A 9850-nucleotide genomic window follows, 5' to 3' on the forward strand; every position below is an offset into this window, starting at 1 on the left:
TCAATCCATCTTCTGTGCCAGTTCGCTTCTGAAAGCAGCTTTCAAGATGTGACTAAAATCACAACGCTTGATAAAGGACAGGAGAAGCCTGATAAACAATGCAGACTTTGAGATACAGTGCATCTTTAAGGTCAAATGGCATGACATTGTTTCTGTCTTTTGTATATTCATGTAATTATAATTGTTATAAGAATCTGATTTCCCAAGCTTATCTTTCAAGCTAATTGGTTCAAAACTCATAGTTTACCATTTTTAATATGAATGATTACTGTTTTTAGTGATGGTACTGGTATTGTTTAATTTGAAACAAAGTGAGTTTGATAAAAAGAATCTTCTTTACAGTAGATTGAAAAGGGGACCACACACATCAAATCAAACTATCTTGAGACTTGGGCCTGTAAACTCGAGTAACCAGTCTAGTAACCCTAGAAAACTACTATTACAATATGACAGCTATTTTTCCCACAGTCAATCTTCATATAGTTAGGCATGCTTTTACTTTCACAGGATAACTTTTGGAACGTTTCTATACTTTAATTTTAATACATTAACTTATATAGACACAACAAACATGTGCACATATTGACTGCATACCTCAACATATCCATGTTATAGCAGTGCCTAAGGTGATTTAGGGCCCCCAAAGCACTGGGGGTTTAATTAAGCCCCTGGGCCAGCCAAGAGGAAGTAGCAGTAAAGTAAACAGGAAAACCTCATTAACCCATCATCAAGAGACTCGATAATGAGACACAATCAGCACACCATAATAACACACACAGCCTGACTGTCAGAAACCTGTGGGTCTTCTTGGTTTCACTGAGCAAACGTGTGAAGATGGGTTAGGTGGGTAACACGTTCAGCTATAGGTGTCCAGATAAATGTCAACTATAATGAAAAAAATCAATGCACTCGTTTGCTCTCTCTTGCTCATGAGTACCCATTGATACTATTGAAGGAAAATTAAAGGAAATCTGATTAGGACAATACATGCATGATGTCTGCATGTTTTTCTATTCTCTGTATAAATATGTTGGGTCCAGGGGTTAACACTTGTCTGTTTTGTTTCGTCTGTTGTTTGAGTGTGAATGTCCCGAGCAGGTGGGAATGGTTTGACAGATCCAGTGCTCACTGTGTTAGTGTGCCCGGCCAGCTGCCACCTATCATCCCCTCATTAGTCTTAGTGTTTTCACCTGGTGCTTATTAGTTTTTCCACGTTTAGTCACTGCCACTTCTCACTATCTTTGTGTGAGCGTTGCTTATGTTTTGACCGTACCTGGATTTGCCTTTATGTCTTGATTAGTTGAGGTTTTGCTCTGATTACGGATTATTTTGCCATGTGAATGGCTGTTCTGTGGATTACCTTTTTCCCCCATTGGATTATTTTTTTCTCTTGGATTTAGTTATACTCTACAGTTTAGTTGGATCATTTAACCCTAGTGTTCTTTTATTTTTGCCCAGGCTCCAGTCAGTTTTTTTTTTCAGTTTTGTTAGTGCCCCTTGGGAGTTGTTCTCCACCACCGCTGTCACCCGTGGCCAGCGCTGCCGGCTCAACTGCCTCTGGGTTTCCCGGCCGCCAGCTCATCTGTGGTCTGCCGACTTCCACTAGTGGATATCTGCCTGCTGTTCCCAGTTCAAGACTCCATTGAATTTTACAGTGCATCTGCCTGTGTGTGTACTCGCAATAAACTCATTGTACCCGCTTTTGAATCCACGTGTTTCACTACCCTGACAAAGTAGTCTGCATGCATTACGTGTATCAACAAATACCTCAATTTTGCTTAGTAGTTTTAAGAAACTCCTTTGAAAAGTCTAAAAAGAAGAGTATAGATCTAAGAGTGGGTAAAATATTACCTCATTACTGTATGGCTAAAATCAATTCATATGCAGTGATTTCTTTGTCATCAGAGACATAAGCCCATGCACATTGATTTGATAATAAAATATTCTATTACATAAGCCAAATGTTTCTTGTTCAATGGCAAAAGCATTTAATTTCCAAGAAACTCAAAGTTTTAACTCAAATGAAATAAATGTACAAATATTTTTAATTTTAAATGATTTCACAACACTCTTGTGACCAAAACCTTTATAACTGAATCTAAATAATTCATTAAAGAAAGCTGAATATTATAAAACACCCATCCCCCACAACATACATCAACATATAAGACTTAATTAAAAGGCATATTGAAAGCCTGCAGGGATTCTGTCTTCAGGGGTATATTTGGAGAAAATGGACAGTTCTGTTTGGCATCATAATTACTGTCTCTGTGTGCCGTGATGAGAGAGGTGCGTTAAGTGCACAAGAAAACATCATGTTGACTATATCTCATAATTATTTTCCTCTTACGCACAGAGCAACATGGTTCCCATTTGGACATTTAAACACCAGATTTGGTGCCCTCAAACCATTAAGCCTGAGGGAAGTAAAAACACACTCGTAAAGTCATGCTGCGAGATGTTGTCCAAAATGTCCTCCACTTCACCATGGTGGAGGCTTGACCTCTGTGTCCACTGCGGTTTAAGCCACGGGCTCTCTGTGCAAATACAGTGCTCGTGTGGCTGAGGAACTGAGCTAATAGCTCTGAGTATCATTGACCGATTGAGCACCGTGGCACCCACCTGTGCACACCACTGGAACTGTAATCCTGCTAAACCCTGCTGTTACTACCCTCGCTGAAGTCATTTATTGGCATCGATTAGCAATTTTTAGATTTGTGTTTAATATTATTGTGTTTCACTGGTGACACAAAGTGAAGGAATGTAGGTTGTAAATTAAATCTTCCACTTCAGTCATGAGAGTGGCATGTGAAGTGCTATGTTATTCACAAACAAAATAACTTTTCTATAGATTAAATACTCAGATGTTCTTCAAGCTTGTGCATATTTATAAAACATGGTATTCTTTAATAAAACATTTATCCTGATAGTTGTACATTCCTTTTAAAAGCTATCTGACACAAACTTTAAATACACTTACGCACATTCTTTTGCACATTCTGATGAGTCGTGAATGTAACCTCACCAAATACTCATGGAGACGCTTTGCTTTCTGACATCCTTACTCACAAATATTACGCATTCATATGAGACCAAATGCAACCACTCACGAGCGGAATCATGTCAAAGTTATGAAATGCTAAGGCAAACGCACCTTACATCGACTGCGTGCTGTTACGAGCGCAAACCGTGTCACGCAGTTCGCCAACAAAACCCCGCCATGGTATATTAATACCAAATCCCCTCCGCACATCTGTCAGTGGCTGTGCGCCCTAAGTGCATCCCATGCAGACGCGCTTCGCGTTTTTACATGCCCATAGATGAATAATAGCTCATAGTGAACTAATACGTAAAACACATGATGCGTGATGCAAGATCATACACAAGACAAGAAACACTCAAATCCAACCTGCAAGGCGCAAACATTATAGCGAATATTTAAATTCAGTCCGAAGTCGCGATGCGCCAGATACGCGTGAACGCGTCTCTGGATAATTTCTGGATAGAGAGCGTGAGTCGCGGCGCGTGCAGGTGGCTTCTCACTGCGCAGTCTGTACAACCACGATGCCAAATCCCTTATCCAGTGTGAAGAGGTGCTCGGTTTCTTTTGCTCAGGCATGCTTGGCATCGACTACTGCGAATTCGGGTGAAATAGACGACTGAAAGTTTCCTACCTCTGTCGATGTCTGTTCTGAAAAGATTCCGCTGTTTATTAAGCTTGCCTATCCGCTTTACTACACTGTGGGATCAGTGAGCGATACAGAGATGATGGGAGGGGAGAGAGAGAGATAGAGAGAGAGAGAGAGAGAGAGCGATGTAGCAGAAGAGTGAAGCTCGGGGTAGCCCTCTCCATACGAGCGTGATGCCACTCCTGCGTGATTTCAACCGCAATGTGCAGCTCTCCTGTCATAATGTTAAGGATGCCACCACTTGTCTAAGACATAGGCTATAGACTACACTGGTTGGGATATTTTATATTTATCCTATGATCATATAGGCCTACAGTTATCCATCCAGTAATCTTATGTGCATTTATCTTCTTGTAGGGTCTGCCTTAATTCTCTGACTTGGGTGTTGAACACTGGGGAAATAAAATGTGTCCCTGATACATATTCAAAAGATATAGGGCTAGTTGTAACATGTTTACTCCAGTAAACATTTCTTGGGGTAGGTTTATTTTTGATAAATAATTATATTTGTGTGTGTGCGTGCGTGTGTGTGTATGTGTGTTCATGTTTTTATATCTCGGTGGGGACCTAAACCTGAACGCACACCAACACATGGGGACTCATGTCACCGTGGGGACCAAAATTGAGGTCCCCATGGGCACAAAAGCTTATAAATTGTACAGAACAATATTTTTTAAAAATCTAATAATGCAAAAAGTTTTCTACATCTTTAGGTTTAGGGGAAGGGGATAAAACAGAGTTTGTACAGTACAAAAAACATTACGCCTATGGACTGTCCCCACGGAGATAATAAACCAGACGTGTGTGCATGCGTGTGTGTAATATACAACATTTATGAAAACATTTAAGAAAATTTTAAATTGGCATTCATAGTTATACACTGAAAAAAAGTACTGTAAAATTACAGCAATTTCTTACAGAGTAGTTAAACCTTATCTGAATGTGTGTCTGTGTGGTTTTGTTGTTTTCACTTTTTTACCTAACAGCTATAAAAATATAAAATAGATGATGATATTGAAATTATACTTTCAAGAATAGAACTGATGGATTTTGATTGAACCCTTGACTCCAAAACCAAACCTAGTCCCCCCTGTGACAACTTTCCTGTGTGACAACTAGCCCCGGTCTACCCTATAAAGGTTTTGCTTTAAAAGATTCTCAAATCCTGGATAAATACCTCAAGATCCCTGGAACGGGTGAATGGCACTTTTCTTTGGGTTATAACCAAGAAACACTCATGCTTGACTGCAAATTTTGAGCTGAGTCTTTTTCCAAGAATGCATTAATACCTATATCGATCACATCCACAAGAACAGTTGACCGCATATTGCAGTTGAAATCAGTACAATTGACATTGTCACAAGCAATGTGTAACAGGTCAACTGAGGGTTATATTTTTAATCGTTCTGTTTAAATCGTATGTGTTTTGCAGGTGTTAAATTGGAATTTTAAAGATGGGGGAACTTTAAGATCGGGTGGTGGTGACCCTAGTAAGCATGTGCAGTCTCGACTATGCCAATGACTGATAATATCATATTTAACATGATTTGTTCATTCATATTTTTTATTCATTTACACTTAAATATAATAACACAATGGTACTATTTTAAAAAGTACAGTGGTGGTACCATGGTACTTTTTGGTGATTTGTGAACTTCTGAAACCATCACTGTGCCACAATATCATAACAATACATTTTGTTTGCCATAATTTAATTGTGTGTTCATATTCGTGAGAATATCCAAATATTCATGTAAGATAAAGACAAATGAGCAAATGCACTACAAAATAATTTCAAAAACATCTCAGCAAGCGAGAGAAATGGACAAGACCAGGGAGAACAATGCAGTATGTGTGCTTTGAGTCTGTGTAACAAATGTTAATGTGTTGATGCCCGAATGTACGACGTGACATAAATAGAACCGGAGAGAGAGAATTGGATGCAATGTGAGATATGACTTGAAAACTCCTCCAATATGAGAAACATTCAAGCGTCTAAGCGAACACAAAACAAACCATTTGCTCTCACTATGGCAAAGCTGTGCCTGGAGATTCTATGATCTGTTTCTATTCCCCTCTTGCAACTTGCTAAATCCAATGAAGAAATGCGAATGTGTTTACTAAATAGCAACCCCCAGCCTCCCCAACTCACGACTCAAGTGCTGCAGCTGTGTTCCCTTGGCAACGGGCCGCAGACATAAAAACAAGCAGTGAGCCAAGGTAGAGCAAAAAGGATACTGTGCGACACTGCTTGAAAAATCAGATCTTTATTCTCATCTCACGCTCAAATATCATACCATCATTACTGTCATTCTTTGGTGTTTCATATCCGTCAGTTGAAGCAGGAGGGGTGAGACGACATGATTGGCTGATTCCACCTCCAACACGATGCTTTCTGAAGCAACAGTCAAGATATGTATAAAATGAGCCGACAAAGAAGTAAAAAACAACAAACAAGTACTAAAAAAACAAATACCACAATAAAGACACGGATGTAGAGCGGCTTTATCTTTGTTTAGTGAGGAGAGTCACATGATGTTCCTGTCTTCACATACTCCTGTTCTTCAGGCATCTGAGAGAAACTTTCTAATTCACTTTGAAAATGGCGAGCAGGGTAGAAGGGGAAAGATGAATAAATGATGGCGTGAATAAATGAACACATGCCAGGATAGCAGTGCCTGTTGATAGACTAGAAAGTTCTGCTTGAGTCAGAATGTCATACAAACTCAACTGGACCTTCATTTAAATTTTGTTATCATTTACTAACCTTCATGTCATTTCAAACTGTATGACTTTGTTTCTTTTCACAACACAAAAGAAGATATTTTGAAAAATGTTGGTAACCGAACAACACTGGCTCCAATTGACTTCTTTTGTATGGACACAAAACCACTTAAACATTTCTCAAAATATCTTTGTTTGTGCTCCACAGAAGAAAGAGTCATAATATACAGGTTTTGAATGATGTGAGGGTGAGTAAATGATATACGTTTTATTTTTGGTCGAATTATCCATTTTAGTTAACAGAGCTGATCCTCTTGTGTATAAAGGAAATAAGTATGTTGTACAGAAACCCAGAGGTATTTCCTCCGCCTTCTAAGCCTGCTAAGGTGGATGAAACTTACTTTTTTTATAGTGCATGATGCTCAGTAGCAGATCCCGATCTGACCCATCTTGCCAATTGTTTAATTCACCTCAGTGTTTTATCATAGCACTTAAAGGCCGTGCTAAGTTCTTCAAAGGGCATTTAGCTCTCAGTAGAAGTGAGATATAGTTAGCACTCAGCAGCAGGGGCGGACTGGGAAGCAAAAATGGCCCTGGAGTTTTCAGCCCTCCACCATTTCTGTCGACAGGCAGGGGGGATTGGGGGTAGTTTTCTGCCCACATTGGCCCTCCACCATTCCTGTTGAGGGGGGCGGGGGGGAGTTGTATGTAACGTGTCATTGCGTTACATGTATACGTGTCCGTCTCTCTAATGCCTTCGCTTTGCGTGCATTCACGTTAATAACATCCGTCTGTCCGGCCCAAGTGTCCATTCCGGCCCCATACATTAGCGGCCCACCGGGAAAAGTTATGATACTCCAGATGGCCGGACCGCCCCTGGTCACGGCCGTAGGCCGTTGGTGGGACGGCCGTTCTAGTCTTTGACAGAATGTCATACTGGTCAGTCCACCCCTGCTCAGCAGAGATGTAAATGACAGAGGCTATAAGAGAGCAGGCTAGTTTATACATTTAACGAATAGGTCATACTAGCTCTGAACGAGAAAAGTTTTGTTGAAATGTTTTTTTAAGCCCTGTAGTCAGTGCTGGACTCGGAAGAAAAATCGGCCCTGGCTTTTTTTGCCCACATTGGCCCTCCACCATTCCTGTTGAGGGGGGCGGGGGGGGGGGGTTGTATGTAACGTGTCATTGCGTTACATGTATATGTGTCCGTCTCTCTAATGCCTTCGCTTTGCGTGCATTCACGTTAATAACGTCCGTCTGTCCGGCCCAAGTGTCCATTCCGGCCCCATACATTAGCGGCCCACCAGGAAAAGTTACGATACTCCAGATGGCCGGACCGCCCCTGGTCACGGCCGTAGGCCGTTGGTGGGACGGCCGTTCTAGTCTTTGATAGAATGTCATACTGGTCAGTCCGCCCCTGCTCAGCAGAGATGTAAATGACAGAGGCTATAAGAGAACAGGCTAGTTTATACATTTAACGAATAGGTCATACTAGCTCTGAACGAGAAAAGTTTTGTTGAAATGTTTTTTTAAGTGAAACATTTGTTTTATTAAGATCAGTTAGGTTATTTGTTGGTGTCCTTAAAGTATTGCGTTTACGAATTACGCTTTAGACAACTGAGTCAAGCCGAGTACCACAACAGCCTTGTAGCCAATCAGCAGTAAGGTGTACAGTGCACAGGACGGACATTAGCCGAGCCGAGCGCTGACGAAAGCAAAAGATGGGGGTAGGGGTGTGTTTGTTTTGGTGATTTGAACATCAACAATGGCTAAGAGAAATCGGACACCCCGCCTTTAAGCTATTCTAACTCATTCGGGTGGGAATACATGTTACGATTCAATGTTGGCATTAATTTGATGTGCACATGTAATCATGGTCTCAACGTTACATCTATGGCCCGAGGTTGACGTTTTAACATTCAGCAGCATAAGCATAACCAGTTTTTTTATGAACGAGTGGTGCCATCAAGTGGTCGTCAGAAGTAACTGCATTTGATACCAAAGTCTGAGGCGATTTTCCTCTTCACCCCTGCCATCTGTCAGCGTAGAACTGCTTTCTCCAGACGATCTGTGCTCAAGCTGGGAATTAACAATGGTTGTCATTTTCATCAGGCAAACACAGCCACACGCCAGCTGCCGTCAGTAGTGACAAATTTATTTTAGCGAGAGTTTGCTTGCAGATGTCAAAGGCTCATAAAAATGTTGTAGAATAGAATAGAATAGAATAGAATAGAATAGAATGAACTTTATTGGCCAAGTATGTTTCCACATACGAGGAATTTGTTATAGTGACAGAAGCTCCACAGTGCAACAGAAAGACAGCAACAGGACAGAACACAGATGAAATAATAATAATAATAATAATATACAATAATATAGATATAGGCAATGTACAAAACAGCAAAAACGCAATATACAATATAGACAATTATGTATGTACAGGTCTGATATGTGCAAATTTGGTGAACAAATAATGTAATATAGAGTTGTGTGTTCCGCGTTTAATCCTGTATCCTACATGGATGACTAGAATATTATATTAGCAAGTTTAATAATGTTATATAATTTTTATCCACAGTCATGAATACTTTATTTGTTTATTACTAGGGCTAATTTCTTTGTTCTGATGAACACAGAGAAAGATATTTGGAAGAATGCTTATAACCAGACAGATTTTGCACCCCATTGACTCCCATAGTAGGAAAAATTGCTTTTTTCTGTTGAACACAAAAGAAGACATTTTGAAGAATGTAGGACAGCAAACATTTCTGGTGCACTTTTGACTACCATTGTATTTTTTCCTATTATGGTAGTCAATGGGAGGCAAAATCTGTCTGGTTATAAGCATTCTTACAAATATATTTCTCTGTGTTCATCAGAACAAAGAAATTTATACAGATTTGGAATAACTCGGATGTGAGTAAATGATGACAGAATTTTCATTTTTGGATGAAGTATCCCTTTAAATGATCATTTATTGTATGCAGTGGCTAATGAGAAAGTGTTTAAATAAGCTACTTAAATGAGATGATATATTTAAAACTTCCACTAGATGGCAGTAAAGTTTTGTTTGTAAATAGATGTAGGTTTTACAGTAATGGTTCAAAAACCACAGGTTTGTCATGGGCTATGTGAGAAAATGAATCGGGATCATACTTTGACAAAGACTTGGGGGCAATGCCTTTTAAAGTAGCAGTATCAGAAATGCCCCATAGTAAATTCCTGTTTTGTTTTTGCTTTCTAACGTTCCAAGCCAATCTTCTGCAGACTGCAATGAAGTATTTGACGAAAAAATATGGTTAGGTAAAATGCAAACTCATTTTTAGGTACAATTTTATTTTTAAGTTTATGGGGTATTCACATTGTGTCATTTTTATTATATAATACAAAAGTTCATTTTTGACATATATATGTTTTGATTTAGTGACTTAGAATGT

General features: G+C 39.6%; 1 protein-coding gene across 2 annotated transcripts in view; it reads right to left on the reverse strand.

Moving 5' to 3' along the window:
- LOC130561536 (protein phosphatase 1 regulatory subunit 29) overlaps positions 1-3781 on the reverse strand; it is a 77102-nt gene extending 73321 nt beyond the window's left edge. Inside the window, exon 1 of one of the 2 annotated variants that reach the window (XM_057345944.1) lies at positions 3675-3781. The gene's annotated coding sequence lies outside the window, so the exon portion shown is untranslated. The remainder of the gene's footprint in view (positions 1-3674) is intronic. The other variant, XM_057345946.1, reaches the window with a different exon arrangement.
- Positions 3782-9850: the final 6069 nt, after the last annotated feature.

This window comes from Triplophysa rosa, linkage group LG11, assembly GCF_024868665.1.
Source record: "Triplophysa rosa linkage group LG11, Trosa_1v2, whole genome shotgun sequence".
Taxonomy (NCBI): Eukaryota; Metazoa; Chordata; class Actinopteri; order Cypriniformes; family Nemacheilidae; genus Triplophysa; species Triplophysa rosa.